The sequence below is a fragment of the Sparus aurata genome, chromosome 1 (assembly GCF_900880675.1).
Source record: "Sparus aurata chromosome 1, fSpaAur1.1, whole genome shotgun sequence".
Lineage (NCBI taxonomy): Eukaryota > Metazoa > Chordata > Actinopteri > Spariformes > Sparidae > Sparus > Sparus aurata.
The window spans coordinates 39,017,416-39,033,282 of NC_044187.1; the positions used below are offsets into that span (position 1 = coordinate 39,017,416).

At 42.1% G+C, this 15,867-nt stretch overlaps 1 protein-coding gene across 3 annotated transcripts in view; it reads left to right on the plus strand.

The window, feature by feature from the left end:
* The first annotated feature begins 6,736 nt into the window (after nucleotides 1-6,736).
* Nucleotides 6,737-15,867, plus strand: part of LOC115588334 (polycystic kidney disease protein 1-like 3) — a 112,000-nt gene continuing 102,869 nt past the window's right edge. For all 3 annotated transcript variants that reach the window (XM_030430617.1, XM_030431346.1, XM_030429868.1), the window contains exon 1: nucleotides 6,737-6,966. The gene's annotated coding sequence lies outside the window, so the exon portion shown is untranslated. The remainder of the gene's footprint in view (nucleotides 6,967-15,867) is intronic.

Consider the following 15,867-nt stretch of genomic DNA (forward strand, 5'->3'; position numbering starts at 1 on the left):
CATTTCGGTACAGCATTGAGAGCGCGCCCTTAGACGCTGGATTAAAGGAGAGAAATGTGTCAACTGGATTAGGACCAGGTTTGTTGGGAAAGCATGGTAGAGTGCGACGCATGAAATCTCTGACCTGTAAATAACGAAAAAAATGCATTTTGGGTAAGTGGAATTTCTTCGAGAGTTCCTCAAAAGAGGAAAAACGGTTACCCGTGAATGGGTCTGAAAATGAAGTGATGCCTTTTTTGTGCCAGTCTAAGAAGGAGGTATCACATTGAGATGGAGTAAAAAGGGGATTGGAGGCAACAGGGCTGAGAATGGAAAGATCAGCGTAGCCAAATGTTCTTCTAAATTGGGTCCACACCCTCAGAGCGGATCCTATTACTGGGCTTTCTATTTGTTTGGGTATCGGGTGGTGGAGTGGAGCACCAAGCAATGCAGAGAGTGATATATTTCGGACTGAGTTAAGCTCCACTGTTGTCAATTCTGGGCCGTCCGTTTGAAGATTATATCTATGCCAAAAAACGAGAGAGCGGATGTTCGCTGCCCAATAGTAGCAACGCATATTAGGGAGTCCCATGCCTCCGTCTTTCTTTGCACGCTGAAGCACAGTTTTGTTTATTCGGGGTTTCTTATTCTGCAATATGTATGAGGAGATAGTCAAGTCCAGTGAAGCAAAAAAAGGATTTGGGAACAAATACAGGTAAAGACTGAAATAGATATGTAAACTTTGGTAGTATGTTCATTTTAATGGCGTTTATGCGGCCAGCTAGAGTCAGTGCAAGGGGTGACCACGGTTGTAGGGAAGTTCTTACCTGATTTTGGAGAGTTATGAAGTTTTCTTTGAACAGGTTCTTAAAATTACGGGTGACCTCTATTCCTAAATAGGTGAACTGTCGTTTCTCAATCTTAAAAGGTATGTCGCTATAATCGGCGTTCAGGGCCTCATCGTTTATCGGAAGTAGTTTCGTCTTGTGTGTGTTAATTTTGTAGCCTGACATGGGTCCAAATTCTTCAAACAGAGACAGCGCCGCAGCTAGAGAATTGGTTAGGTGTGAGGTATACAGCAAAAGGTCGTCAGCATAGAGAGAGACTTTATGCTCCACACCGCCCCTGTGAATGCACACAATGTCTACGTTGTCCCTGAGCGCAACTGCAAGCGGCTCTATTGCTAAATCAAAAAGAGTCAGGCTTAGCGGGCAACCTTGACGTGTTCTGCGGCCAAGCGCAAAAGATTGAGAGATTGTGCCATTTGTCTGCACAGCTGCAGTAGGGGCGGCGTAGAGCAATTTGACCCAGCCCATGAACATGGGGCCAAATCCAAACCTATGCAAAACTAAAAACAGATATCTCCACTCGATACGATCGAATGCCTTCTCCGCATCTATAGAGACAATGCATTCAGGGGTTTTGTTGTTGGAAGGTGTATAAAGCACATCCAGAAGGTGTCGAATGTTAAAAAAAGAATGGTGATTTTTGATAAAGCCAGTCTGAACGGCGGATATTATGTGAGGGAGGACCTCGTCTAGTCTGAGGGCCAAGATTTTGGCTAGGATTTTAGCACCCGTGTTAAGGAGCGAGATAGGACGATAGGAGGCACAGTCAACTGGGTCCTTCCCTTTCTTCGCAATAAATGTTATTGATTGCCTCCGTCAGCGATGGTGGGAGCCACCTTGGTGCGATTCAAGTAGTACAGCTGCAAGTTGAGACGAAAGGGGCTTTGAGAACTGTTTAAAGAATTCAGCAGGGAAGCCGTCAGGCCCCGGTGTCTTCCCAGACTGCATCGAGGAGATGGCTTGGGCTATTTCTGCTTGAGTTATAGGAGCCTCTAACTTCTCAGTAAGGTCTAGCGGAATAGAAGGAATGGGTAGTGAGTCGAGAAAGGTGCTAATCCTAGACTCATCTCCGTCAAATTCAGAGGAATATAATCGAGAGTAAAAGTCCTTGAAAGCGTTATTGATCTCAATGGGGTTGGAGGTGACTTCCCCATTTTCAGAGCGAATCCCAGCTATGTGTTGTTTGGCTCTGCGTCCTTTTAGCAGATTAGCGAGTAATTTCCCTGATTTTTCCCCATGCTCATAAAATGAGCTGTTGTTTTTTAGTATAATATTTTGGGTTTGATGAGTTGTCAGAAGATCAAATCTAGTTGGGAGGTCAATCTTTTTATTGTAAAGCTCAGGAGTTTGATGCTGCGCATATTCCTTGTCTGTGTCGCGGATTTCAGACAGAAGATCTGATTGTTCTTTACGGGATTTTCTTTTTATATTTGCCGTATATGAAATAATTTGGCCTCTCAAGTAGGCTTTGAGCGCATCCCAGACTGTGAGTGCGGAGACGTCCGGAGTATTGTTAGTTTCAAGAAAGAATGAAATATGTTCCTCCATATACTTAATAAAGTTGTCATCTGAGAGAAGAGTTGAATTGAATCACCAGCGCCTTGTGGGATTTGGAATTCCGGGAAAACTCATTGACATCACTAATGGGGCATGGTCAGAGATCACTATACTTTGATAATCGCATGAGCTAATTTGGGGAACAATCCTAGCATCAACAAAAAAATGGTCAATCCTGGTGAATGTGTGATGCACAGGAGAGAAAAAGGAGTACGTCCTATCTTTAGGGTGGATACGGCGCCAGATTTCAGAAATTCCGCCTTCTGACGGAAAGGATTGAATGTAAGAGGCTGACCTACTCCTTGGGATTGGTTTGGAGGAAGAGCGATCTAGTTCTGGGTCAAGCCAGTCTGCTTTAAATGTTTAAGATGGTTGAGCACTTTCCTCCTCTTGACAATGTGGTTCAGACCCCTGACATTCCAGCTCAGTATATTAGCCTGTCTAGCCATCGCCGTTCAGAAAAAGAAAAAGATGAAAAGAAGAAGATGGACTTAGATGTGTGCCTGCCTTTAAGAGATAACAACATCCCCACCCAGTCCCATAAACCCTGAAAACCTTGAAAAAACCAAGAACAACAACAAACCATCTCACCACATCCCCAGGTGCAGCTGAGTCTAACTGCAGCTGCAAACTCTTCCTATTTACTTCCCCATCCATATACCTCTCTGGGTTTCACTCCTCCTCCCTTAATCGAAAGTTCAAGTATATTTAACAAATGAAACAATAATAATAATTATTATAATAGCAACAGTAATCACTGTCAATCAGGACATAACCATTTACAATAACTGACTGTGGGTTTAACCTTGGCCCCGTGATCATTGCCCGATAGCTCATAAGCAGAAAGGCCAAGAATATAGCTGCGGATCAGATAGTCACAGCACAGTGTCAAAAGACAAGAGAAAAAACAAACAATGACACTTAACCCTGAAGTGGAGCACATGTAGGCTACCAATATAGAACACTACATAGTGCCAAAAATGCTGAAGGCACCCAGCTGGGAGCTACGTGTCCAATATGCTGCGCAACAGCGCCACTGTCAGTTGTCGGATTACCCCAGCTCAGGGCTAGAGGACAGGAGCAGAACAAATTGTTAAACGTTCACATAATTACCGTACATTTCTCTAGTCTCAGTTTTGTGAAGCCAGAAAGTCCTCAGCATCCTTCACCGAGGCAAAGTGTTTCCTCCCACCATCCTTAGTTGTGATTCGCAGCTTCGCTGGATACAACAGCGCTGGTTTGAGGCCCCGCTGGTAAAGAGCGGACATCACCGCTCGATAGGCCATGCGCTGCTCCATAATTTCAGGGCAGTAGTCCTCATAGATCGCCACTGGATTCCCCTGGTAGAACAGTTCGCCTCCTCTTTTGCGGGCTTCTTGAACAATCTTTTCCTTGACCCTGTAGCTATGAACTCGTGCAGTCACCAGCCTTGGTTTACCCCCTGAGCGCTTAGCGGTCAGGGCTCTGTGTGCTCGGTCTAGCTCCGGGGCCAAACTCAGAACCTCATCGCCGAAGATTTCGAGCAGGAGCTTTCAGAAGAAGGCAGTAGGCTGTGCGCTCTCAGCAGACTCAGGCACTCCCGCTATTCGTATATTGTTGCGTCGGCTGCGGGATTCAAGGTTGATAGCTTTAGATTTTAGCTTGTTGTAGCTATCCTCCAGAGCGGTGAACTTAACTTCCATCTCCCCCAATTTGTCACTGACTTGGTTCGCGTTGGCTTCCAAAGAAGTCAGTCTTTGTCCATGGTCGGAAATGGTTGTTTGGACACAATCCAGCTTAGTTTCGAGGGATGTTATGGCCATCTTAAACTCGGCGGAGAGCGCTGTTCTGTGCTCCTCTAGTAGTTTAGTCAGGGTCGCCATGCTAGTGCCCGCTGACTCGTCGTCTTTCCTTCTGTCCTTCTTGCTCGACTTGGACGCCATTCTATCTCCGAGTAACGTTAATAGCAGAATGACAGCCACGGCGAATGCCGAGTTGCAAGTGAAAAGTTTGTGTTAAATATTAAGTTAAAACGAAATGTTGCGGGAGCTTAAGCACTGAGCGTCTACTCCATTCGTGACCCGGAAGTCCTCTCCAATTTAATCTTAAACAGAACTAAATTATGAAAGTTGACTCAAATATAAATGTATAATGAAGTTGACATAACATAAAGTCAGATAAACTAGACATTGTAGGTAGAGTGAACTGTAGATTAATTATTTTCAGCTTTGGAATTCCTGTTGCAAGAAATTAAGATTGTGTTGACTAAACTTAAGAATTCAATGGGAACTGAATTTTGATTAAGTTATGTAAACTATAGATCAAGTTTATTTGACTTGAAAAGTTTATTTGTTTTGAATCATTACACAATAGTCTCAACTAATCCTAACAAGTTCAGCTAACTTAAAATTTTAAGGCAGCCCGGACACTAACTTTTGTTAGTTGAAACAACTAGTTTTTTTTTACAGTGCATGAACAAAATCGGACAGGAAAATGAAAATATAATTACAGATTGGAAACAATAAATTTGGTTTTTTTTGGTAGATATGTGAAGAAGATTTTTCTTCTGTCTCGTGCGCTTGAAGACAGTCAGATAAGGAGGGCAGAATTACGCACGCGCAGCTGAGGGTGATCCTTGGAGCGCACGAGCACGCTCTTGGCACGAGCTGTGAACTAGTATTATGTGTGCAAAAATAAGCTATATGACACTTAGTGTCAATTTTCAAAATAAAACTCAGGTTTTAAATTGATATAAAACAACACTCGATAGTAGAAATTTCACCGCATAAGTATCCTGGGGCCCGTTGCACAAAACTAGGATAAGGGATTAAGCCGGGATATCTTGGTTATCCTGGCTCAACTTATCCGTCATCCGGTTGCACAAAAGCGGGATAGGGGGCAGTAGGATATGTTATGGTATAAGTTACCATGGAGACTTATTCTGTGGAGCTAGCCTTCTCCAGACCAGGTTAAGTTCCAGGATCTATTTAATCTCATCCCTTATCTCAGTCAGCAGTCACCACAAATGGAAACCAATAGTTATTCCACTGCCCACGACACATTGTTATCACATATAACTAGACCCACTGTCATTATTTAAACGTTTGTGATCATTAATTTCAATCATTTTGGATAAATTATGATTTCAGATGATGTTGCTATCATTAGATAATTTACAGTTTCCCATAGACTATAAGGCTATATATAAAATGACGCAATATTAGGGCCACAGAGAAAGAAAAAAAAAATTCATGTTGGTTCTCACTTGTTTGTCACTGTTTTATGAATGTTTTTTTTACTTTTATATGTATTTTATTGTCAGTGAGACACCTTATGAACAGTCTAGTAAGTTCAGTCACAGTTCAGATGCTTCCTGGTTGTTTCAAGGAAATATTCTACAGCAAGATTAAATGATTTTGATGAAGTGAATTTTTGTATGATTTAATATTCCAGTGCTCTAATAAGATTTGCTGGTAAAACTCACATACTCTTTGTTGTTAATTAAGTCAATGAAAGAAATTTTGCTTCATATCATTGGCTCTGTTCATGATTTATATATTCATTTATTGTCAGGTTGATAATTTATCAGTCCAATATTTATTTTGCATACCTAATTTTTGACCAAGTTAGAATTTCAGTTTCATAAAATGTTTATTTTTATTCATTCATTTGTGTCCTATTTTCTTGCAATGTGTAAGAATTTTATAATTTGTGTTTTTAGTAATCAGTATTTAACTTTCATTATGTATGTATCTGAATTATTGTATCTGTAAATGGTTAACTTCCTGAACTGTAACATGACTAACACTGACACTCTGTTACACTTTAAGATTGTTAGTGAGACATAACAACACTATCAACTAATTTTTACATCATTATATGAACCAGTTTCCATTTTTGCATGTGTCTTTTTTGGGCTACTAGATGGCAGTGTTAGAAATAAAACTATCGATTGTGTAGGCAGGTGAGGTAACGTGATCCGTTCTGAATGTATATTAAATCTGCAGTAAAGTTAAGCACTTTATCATCCAGTACCAGCTACTGTCAATAAAATTGAACTGACTTGAAATAACAAACATTCATGTTTGAAAAGAGAAATATATGATAATATACCTTATTATACATGTTCAAATGTCTTTAGGGTATTACAGCCTTAGGCTACAACATCAGCATCAGGAGTTCACTGATTCATTGCTTAATAAAATTTTACCAAACTTTATTCCTCTGCCTACTAACATAGTCCCTCAATCTGTTAGTAGGCTGGGGGTGTGGTAATTAATTAGACCCATTAACCGCTGATTATCACAGGTGTGTGCGTGTGCGTGCGTGCGTGTGCGTGTGTGTGTGTGTGTATGTGTGTGGTGTGTGTGTGTGTGTGTGTGTGTGTGTGTGTGTGGTGGGGGGTCTCCGTGTGACTCAGCTGATCAGACAGGATTGCAGCGCTCACTCATCTAGAAAGGATTTATCCAGTAGCGTTTCCGGACCATAAGAAATCAGGATATTTGACGGAATTTGGAGAATGTGCGTCAGACATGTGAAGTAAACGCGTCCTCTTGTGGATCCAGATCCAGCTGCAGTCGGGAGGTTGGTAATGGCTACGACGGTAAGTGAAAGTTTAGTCCACTGACACTTACATTTTGTGCATTAGTTTCTTCACACTGGTACCTTAGCTGTCCCGATGAACGACTGGCGGAGAACTAACCTTGTGTTTTAGCAATTTTAGCAATAATTGCTAAGAGTGCTGCTTTATTGTATTGCCATTATGATGAACGAACGGTGGGGCTTTATATTTACAGCGCAGTTTAAAGTCTGCTCTACCAAACAGTATCGATACAGTCAAAGAGCATTAAATTGACATTTTTATGAACGGAGTGTGGCGTCAACTCTTGCCTATTGCAGTGAGCTACGTATTTCGAGGAATGGTGCTGTGTTTCTTTAAATATACAGGGAACAAGTTGACACGAATCGACACAACGATTTCAAATATTTTGTATTGTGTGTATTTTTGTTTTTAATATGTAAAAGGCTATTCAAAGTTAATTACAGTTTTCAACTCGTTGCCTAATCGTTTAAGGAAGAATCGGATTTAAATCCCAGCCAGCAAAATTCCATCCCCTCTGTGTTGTCATGGCGCTTCCTCTCATCATCAGCAGTCTCGTCACTGCGTATTGTCAGTAGCAGATTTATTATCATTATTATTATTATTATTATTATTATTATTTTTTAAATAATTGTATGTTTCTTAGGCTTTGCATGTCTGTGTGCACAGGTGCAGTTGTTGGTTCAGGTGTTTGTCTTTCTGTTGAGGCTACACTTTACTGATGTCCAGTGCCGCCTGCTGCAGCCGTTTCTGAGTGGCATTGTGCAGTTATGTCCGTGGCACTGCTTGTGGCGTTGTGTATCCATGCAGTTAAGTGTGCCGGCGTGTAATGGACATTTGTGCTGCAGCAGCATTCTGAGTGTTACATAACAGGTTGTCCTCTGCATCATCCTGTAGGCAGGGCTGCCCAGGATTAAATAAAGACTCAGTGCTTCTCCTTGGCATGGTCGAGTGCTTTGTGTGCAGGAGACAAGCAGGCACTTCAACTTCTTTGTCACATACTCTGAGCCCTGTGCTGAATGCTTATTTCTATCCCACAGAACAAGGTAATGAGGCTCACAATAACTCAACAAATGTCAAATTGTGAGCACTTCCCAAAGCCCAAAGTGATGTCTTCAGATCTCTTCTTTTGTCCACCTGGCAGTCCAAAACCCAAATATAGTTTCAGCGTTCAGCCATAAATTCCTTGCATATAAGAATGTGGAACCCGTCAAATGTTTTATATTTTTGTTTGAAAAAATGACTTAGGATCAGTCAATTATCAAAATTGTTGCCAACTGAGTTTCTTTTTATCCACTAATGGGTTGATCATTGCCGCTCGAGTCTACAGCATGGTGATTTGCTTCTCAGTCTTCTTGTGATCTATTTCTGTCCTTGAAAAACTATGGTACACCCTACCACAGCAGTTCCTGATGCTGGTGCATCTCTTGAATTGCTTATCACTGCAGCTGATACTACTGCAGAGCATGTCTTCACAGGTTAGACTGGGAGTTAGGTGTTGATGGATATAAGCAACTTTAAAGAGAGACATTAAGTCTACATCAGCTTTGAGTCTAGGAAGAAATGCCCCAACCAAGCAGTATCAAGTTCTTAGTTAAACTGTCTTATTAAACTAGTTAGGTTTTAAATGAGAAGAAACATTAACAGTCCTGGGTTATAACCATGAAAATGCGACCAGTTTAATGTGACTGGGTATCATGCCACCCAATGATATGATAATGTAAAGTAAGAAACTTGATTGAACTTGAGATATATATATATATATATATATATATATATATATATATATATATATATATATATATATATATATATATATATATATATATATATATATATATATATATATATATATATATATATATATATATATATACGTACGTACGGCAACATGACTTCATAACACATGGCTGATAACGACAACCTGGGGTCAAAGGCTACTCATAATGCATTGGGGTTTTCCCACTACGGATCGTGTAGTAACTGAAATTAATCTCTTCCCTTCTTACAATGGACTTACTACAGAATATAACAAATGAGTGTCCTCTCAAATTCTTCTGTTTTCACTATTACATAACACTAACAATCATAATAGACATGAACATTACCCATTTTCTTCATCTGCCCAGCTAACTGTGTTTGTTTACAACAACTTTCTCTTTTTTTCATTTTTATTTATTCATTATTATGCAATCTTAGGAGTGAGGGTAAATTGCCTCATGGGGGTTATTCTGCCTTGTTGACTTAGGTCAGTTTCTATCTAGCCTAATAACTCAGATGAACACGAGGCCACTGCTCTCTGGTGGGGTATCGGTGGTCTGCAGAAACATCAGTCTCTGTGGTCTCTAATGGAGAGTTTGCTTCAGGTGCTGATGCAAAAGAGGGTGTCTCAGTCTCTTTTCCAGTCACATCCACAACTGGAACTTTTGTGATTGAGTTCTGCACTTGAAGAGGTGGATGATCTGGTGGGTTGACAAGTGCATCTGTAGGATCTCCAAAAGACAGACGCTGGTGATGTCTGTAGGAGTTGATCCACATGCCTTCTCAAAACTATCAGCAGTTTGAACTGTATATGAGACTGATCCTATTTGTGCAATAACAGTCGCAGAAACCCTTAGGCTCGCCTCTCAGTACGTTTACATGCACAGCTTAGTCAGCTTAGTCTTTGTACATTTCTTATATAGTGTACATGATAATTACACAAACTAGATGCACAATGGTGCTCTTTCTTGCGGTGATTTCGGAGGAAAGACGCCGCGGTCGCCGTCCTTCTACTTCCGGCTCACGGCCCCGGGAAAGAAATCTTGCGCCTGCGCAGAACGCAAAATCCGATACGATCTGATAGAATGTATACATGCAGGAGTTTATTCGATTGCTAATCGAATAATCTAGGTGAGAAATCCGATCCGGCCCGATTTTGGTCAGACTAAGGTGTATACATAAAAATCCGATCATGGTCGGACTAACCCAGTAATTCGGTTTTCTTGAGTGTCATGTGAACACACTGATTGTAGTTCCTGGCCAGCACAGATTCTACTCGAGTGAAAACTCTGTTCTCTGCCTGATGTTCTCTGTACATAATTTGTTTCTCTTGTTGCTTTTATACAGTGTTCTTCACTTCTGAGGTTTTTAAGAGATCAAAGGTGATACGCAAATCTCTCTTAAACATCAGGCTGGCGTGAGATGTCTTTGTGGTTGCATGTGGACTGTTGCAGTAGTTCCTTGTGTTCCTTGTCCTTGTGATGCTTTCAATGCATGTTTCGTTGTCTGGACAAAACTTTCCGCAATGCCATTCGTTGCAGGATGGTATGGAGCTGATCTAATGTGTTGCACGCCAACCAGTTGAGGTCCATTGTCAGAGACTAGCTGTGTAGGAGATCCAAAGTGACTGAACATTTCTCCTAGTGCCACTATGGTCTTCTCTGTGGTGGCTGACTTCATGATAGCTACATCAGGCCATTTACTGTGCGCATCAACAGTGACAAGAAACATTCTGCCCTCAAATTGACCTGCAAAGTAAATGTGCACATGATTCCTTGGCTCCTATGGGAATTCCTAGGGATGGAGAGGAGCTATGGGCGGGTTGTTTCATACCTTCTGACAAGATGAACAGAATTTCGCTATCTCTTCAATGTGTTTGTCCATATTTGATCACCAAATATAGCTTCTCACTATTCTACTGTGTCCTGCATGAAGTTGCTGTAACACTTTAATTTGGAGTGACAGGGGAATAATCACTCTCCTCCCCCACAGCAAGCAACCTAACTGAGCAGACAGTTCTGCTCTCTTTCCCTGGAACGGCTTCAAGTTTGCATCATCACCTACAGGGTGTCCTATAATGATCAAGTCCATGACTGCAGACAACACAGGGTCATTTCTGCTCACCTTTTTTACCTGCACAGCTGAAATGGGTGCTTTTCCTACCTCCGTGATGTACAAAATGTTGACAGTGTTCGACTCTGGCCTCGTGACAAGAAGCGGCAGTCTGGATAACAAACCTGTATTGCAATGAGAGTCTGACTTGTGATACTTGATGTCATATCAGTGTCCTGACAACAGCAACACCCACATCTTCAGTCGGGATGCAGCAAGTGATTGTATTCTTGTGTACAGTCCAAGTATGGTCATGAGAGGTCAGTGGTAAGTTAAGAGCGTAAACTTCTTTCCATACTATTCCAAGTATTGTTGAAATTTTCTAAGACTGAACACAATGCTCAGAGCCTCTCGTTCTAGTTAAGCATAATTGGTCTCTACCTTGGTTAATTTTCTTGATGCAAAAGCAATTGGCTTTTCTTCACCATCCGGCATTATGTGGGAAATCACCGTCCCTACACCATAAGGAGAGGCGTCAGAGGCAACCTGAATTGGAAGCGATGGGTTGAAGTGGGTTAGAACCTCTGATGCCATCAGCGCATCCGTAGCCTTTTGAAAAGCCTCCTGAAAGTTGCCGTCCACTTCCATGCTTCCTCTTTGCGTAGCAGGTTATGCAGCAGTAGTGCCAAGTTGGGTATGAAATGTAATAGTTCGACAGTCCAGAGAACAACTTAAGCTGACTGTCATTTTGGGGTGGAGGTGCGTCCACAATGGCTGTGTTTTGGTGGTGATGATGATGATGCAGTATGTAGTCCTTTAGCATTAATCAAATGACCTATGTATTCCACAGATGACTGGATCACTCTAATTTTTCTTGACGGATTCTCAACCCATATTCCCTCAGTCTCTGAAGAGTTGCATCCAAATTGTACAGATGCTTTTCATCATAAGCTCCAGGGCACAGGATATCATTCAGGTAGCACTGCACTCCTGGTAACCCACTCAGGATTTGATCCATAGCCTGCTGGAATAGTGCTTGAGCTGATGAGATGGCAAAAGGCAGTCTATAGCATAGGTCGGCAATAGGCGGCCCGCGGGCCAGAAGTGGCCCGCAAGCAAAAACATCTGGCCCGTGAGATTGTTTGAACTAGAGAATGAAAATAAAAATATAAAGTATACTTTTTAAAAATCGGACTGCCAGTCTCAAAAATGCCCTTTATTTGGAAACTTCATTTTCCAGAACAGAAAAATTTATCTAAATGCTTATTTTTTTTATCTGGATACGTGAGTGAATAAGCACATCAGCGAGGTGCAGCGTGAATGCTCAACATGCAAAAACAAATGAAGTCAGTGGACAGCGCCTGGTGCTGAAATTCCAAACTAGTCCCTAAAACACAAGTTGTCAGTCAAACAACGGACATAGGCTTCATATTGTAGTGAAAATTAAAACACGACTTCTTTCAAACAGGCCAGACATCAAACATAGGCATTTACGTACATAGAACTGTGAAAAGTAAAACACGAGTTTCAAACATAGCGTGCGTGTTATTTAGGCCTTTATATAACTGTGATGGCACCAAAAATGTAAACTGATAACAATGCACTGCACTGTCAAATCGGAGCAAATCAGAGCAAAAAAGTACGCAGCAAAAAAGCTGAATCCACTCGACCATGGGCTGTGGAGTGCTCGGCCCCTGAAACGACAGAGGAGACGTGCTACATTTACTGCCTGAAATCTGCCTAGCCTACAACGAGACATTCATTTAAAATACAGTCCAGATTTTAGACACAATAACTGGTTTAGATTACTCACCTAGTGTGAAAAGTGGCATCTCCCACTGGTCACTATTTGCTGGATATCTGGTGAAATAGACGTCACTTTAATCCTCAGGCAGTTCTCGAGATTTTGGTGAGTCAGTCTATTCCTCTCGCGCGTTTTTATTGCATTCATAGCTGAGAAGGACGACTCACATACGTAGGTGGAAGGGAACATTGTCAGAATGTAAAGTGCGACTTTCTTGAGGTTGCTGTATTCCTCGGGGCATAGTAGGCCTACCCAAAAGGCACTCACGGACTCCGCACTTCTGAGCGCATCTCGCACAATTGAGGTGGCTTGGAAGTCAATTATTTCCATTTCCAGCGCAGCCTGATCTAAAGAGGGGATCATTTCTTTCGCCAGGGAGGAGAAGTTGTCGGCTGGTTTTACTGCTGGGTCACGTATAAAGTCAATGATGTCTTTTGGGATGGAGTAGTCATCAAACCGAGAAGTGAAGTTGGCTCGTAGCCTCTTGATGAAGTCAACCATCAGCTCCGTCACTTCTCCCGCTGTCTTCTTCAGTGTGCTGAAATGTAGGAGCCTGCCAGTAGATATGTTTGCCTCAAGCATCTCCAGCTTCCTCGTGAATGACTCCAGTTTTTCAACCATGTCCACGATGGTTTTGTCTCTCCCCTGTAGCTGAAGGTTAAGCAGGTTTAGGTGGCCAAATATGTCAGATAAAAACGCTACATTGGACATGAACTTTTCATCTTCCAGCAGGATAAGGTGGTCAGCTGCTGCCTTGCTCTTGCTCATTCCAAGGAACGCTTTGATCTCATTCAGTAGCGCACAGAAGCGATCCAGCGCTTTCCCTTTGCTGAACCAGCGCACATCATTGTGAAGCAGCAAGTCATCGTGGGCGGCATCTGCTGACTCAGCCACAAGTTGTCTGAAAAGCCTATGCTGGGTGCTTGATGTACCTCTGACAAAATTAATGACTTTCATCACTTTGTCCATAACATTCTTTAGCTCGCCATTCAGTTTGGCACAGAGGACACTTTGGTGGATGAGGCAGTGCAGCCCGTGCATTTGGGGGGCGAGTTCTTTCAGCCTGCTCACCAGACCTCTGTGCTTTCCCACCATAGCAGGAGCCCCGTCTGTCACGATTAGGTTAACCCTCTCAAATGATAATGAATGCAACTGAAACAACTCTTCCAGTTTTGCAAATATAGCATCTCCAGTGGTGTGCCCTTCTAATGGAATTAGAGACAGCAACTCTTCCTTGAAATCCTTCCCATCAAAGTATCTCACATAAATGCACAACTGGGCTACATCTGTATTGTCAGTGCTCTCATCAACGGCTAAGGAAAAGTAGTTTGCGTGACTGACACCGTCGATAATTACACCCTGCACCGCATCAGACAGCGCTTCTATGCGGCGGGCAGAGGACCTCGCAGAGAGCGGCATCTGTTTCACTGACCCGATCACATCATCCATCGACTTGTTGGTATCAAGTTCCTCCAAAACTGTCACCATCATCTCCTTGAAGACCTCTGCGTCAGTGAATGGCTTGTTGTGCTTTTCGAGCACCCAGGACGCTTTCAGAGATGCACTAGTTACCTTCTGTTGGGATGTAAGGCCTCGCACCAGGATCCTGTTGCTATGTGCATAAGCACCTTTAAGGACTTCGATTTTGCGCTTTCGTGCCTCTGTCTTCTGAGGGAACGCAACCTTGAAATTAGCGTGCTTCGTTTCGTGGTGCCGTCTAATATTGTACTCTTTGCATGCAGAGACACCCTCGTTACAGATCAGGCATGTGGGCTTTGCATTCATAAAACTAGGGAGGATGAAGGCATAGTTCTCTGTCCATTCATCATGAAAGATCCTGTTTTCACTGTTAACTTTTCTCTTGAGATTTTTTGATAGTGCCATTTTTGCCAGCTAACAGCAACAAGAGGAAATGGTTTTGTTTTTTTAACAGGCATATAATTAATAGCGCCCCCAATGGTCAGTCCACAAATTTCACCTACATCAGACCGCTTGAATGTCTCAGTGCGTCTGCTCTGTCATTTCAAGAGCGCCTATCATTTTCATTATCACCCCTCATCCCCTGTTAATTCATTATTAAATTAGCCATTGTTTTGGTTGTGGCCCGCCATGTAATGGCTTGGAAAATATCTGGCCCTAGGCCAAACTTAATTGCCAACCCCTGGTCTATAGTATCTGAAGAATCCTTTATGCGTGTTTATACTCAGCATTTCAAGTGACTGCTCTTCTATGCACATTTGTAAGTACGCCTGGTTGAGATATATCATACTGAACTTTTGTCCCCCACTCAGCCCAGCAAATGAGTTGTCAATCAGGGGAAGGGGATGCTGCTTCACTGTTAGTACAGGATTAAGTGTTACCTTAAAGTCTCCACAGGTCTGGATTCCTCTGTCCTTTTTTGGTGCTGGAATGATGAGTGTGGCCCACTCACTGGTTGTCACAGCCCCTAGAACACCATTCTTGACCAGATCATCCAGGTCAGCCTCCACCTTGAGTCGGATGGCTAATGGCACTGGTCTGGTTTTCATAAACACTGGTTTACTATCAGGTTTTTCATGCAGCTTCACTGTAATTTTCTTCATGCTGCCTAACTCTTCACGAAAAACCTCATTGTGCTTTTCCATTATGGCCTGCAGCTGAGTGGAACTGTGTGATGGCTTCCTCACTTCTTGCCAGTCAAGTCTGATTTTTTTTTTTTTTTTTTTTTTAGCCACACACGCCCCATTGTAGCAGGATAGTTTTTTGTGGTAACATAAATTGGGAGCTTGGCCGTTTGGCCATTGCAATGAACATTCAACTCTGTCATCCCGGATTTCTGGTAATGACGTGGTCGTGAGAAGTCGCAGAACCCGTGTGCTCTGGTAAAATGTATCATTACATATAAGTAAACCCATTTGTTTAATTTGTAAAAAGTCTAAGTCGAGTGATATAAGTGCAAGACATAAGTAGGATCCAAAATGAGGTCAAGTAAACCCAGTACAAGAGGTAAAGAGAAGAAGCCCATGGGCTAGCAGAAGCCTCCGACACCCAAGCCAGTGATGAAGGAATTTTAGCAGCTATTCACGCTCTTCGAAAAGACTTCTCTGCTTAGCTCCAAGAAGTTACCACTTCAAATCACGGGGTCAGGGAAGCCAGACATTTCCCGAAACCATCATCCATTGACCAAGCCTTCAGATTATTATTATTATTATTATTATTATTATTATTATTATTATTATTATTATTGGATAAGATCATCATATTCCAGTGACAGGTATCACATATTCAGGGTTTCCCCTTCATGTAAT